The following is a 1,228-nucleotide window of genomic DNA, read 5'->3' as shown; positions in this document are numbered from 1 at the left end:
ATTTTATTTTATTTTATTTTATTTTATTTTATTTTATTTTATTTTATTTTATTTAGGTATCTGCATGTGTGTGTCCCCATTTGGTATTCCCATATTTGTTCCTATGCCTGAGAAGGCTAGAAGCAATGGATTCCCATTCAGCTGGAGCTGCAGGTAGTGTTGAACTATCATGTGGATTGAATTATAGTCTTTGGATGGTTTTCAAGTGCTCTTAGCTAGTCAGCATTCTCAGTAGACCATGGGATCATTTGAAGTATACATTCATAGTTTAGGATGCACACACACACACACAAATACACATACACACACACACACCACACACACACACACACACACAAACACACATATGAGACATAAATCCTGTCAGATATGGTAGATGGCAAAGGCTCTCTTTCATTATTTTGTCTGCCCACTCATTCAATTCACAATTCTTTTACTCTACAGAAGCTGTTTAGTTTCATTTGATACTTGTCAATTTCTAATTTTACTTCATATGCTACTTTGGTCACATTTAGAAAGTCTTATTTGTACCTGTTACTTGAAATGTATGCCACATATAATTTCTTTAGAAATGTCAGAATATTACATTTTAAGATGGGGCTTTTGATCCATTTGCAGATGTATTTTGTGCAGTGTTAAGCAGTAACAATATAGCTTCATTTTTCTTTGTGTTGAAATCCATGATTCTCAGTACTATCTGTAGAAGATGTATCTTCTCCATTTTATATTTTTCATTTCATTATTAAAAATCATTGAGCTGTAGTTTAATGTACACATGCCTGTTTCTTTAATCTTTATGTCTATTTTGTGTGTATACAGTACTAATCTTATTATCCTCTGTAGTATAGCCTAAATCAGGTTCAGAGATGGCTGTACCTCACAGTTTTGCTGTTGTTCCAAACTGTTTGAGTTATCTTTGGTCTTTTAATTTACATGGAGTTACTTAGATTTATTTTTTATGTCTCTATAGAAAGATTCTAATACTTTTATTGACATAGTGCTGATTATGTAGGTTGCTTTTAATGTAATCATCATGTTCAAAATATTAATTATGCCAAACTATGAGTATGAAAATTCTTTGCTAATTCTGATTTCCTAACTTGTTTAATTTCATCAGTGCCTTCATTTTTGATTTTATATGTCTTTCTTTCATTGTTTATTTGTATTTCTGAGTATTTTATTCTCTCTCTCTCTCTCTCTCTCTCTCTCTCTCTCTCTCTCTCTCTCT

The sequence above is a fragment of the Grammomys surdaster genome, unplaced genomic scaffold (assembly GCF_004785775.1).
Source record: "Grammomys surdaster isolate TR1022 unplaced genomic scaffold, NIH_TR_1.0 63, whole genome shotgun sequence".
In the NCBI taxonomy this organism is placed as follows: domain Eukaryota; kingdom Metazoa; phylum Chordata; class Mammalia; order Rodentia; family Muridae; genus Grammomys; species Grammomys surdaster.
This window is presented reverse-complemented; position numbering follows the sequence as displayed.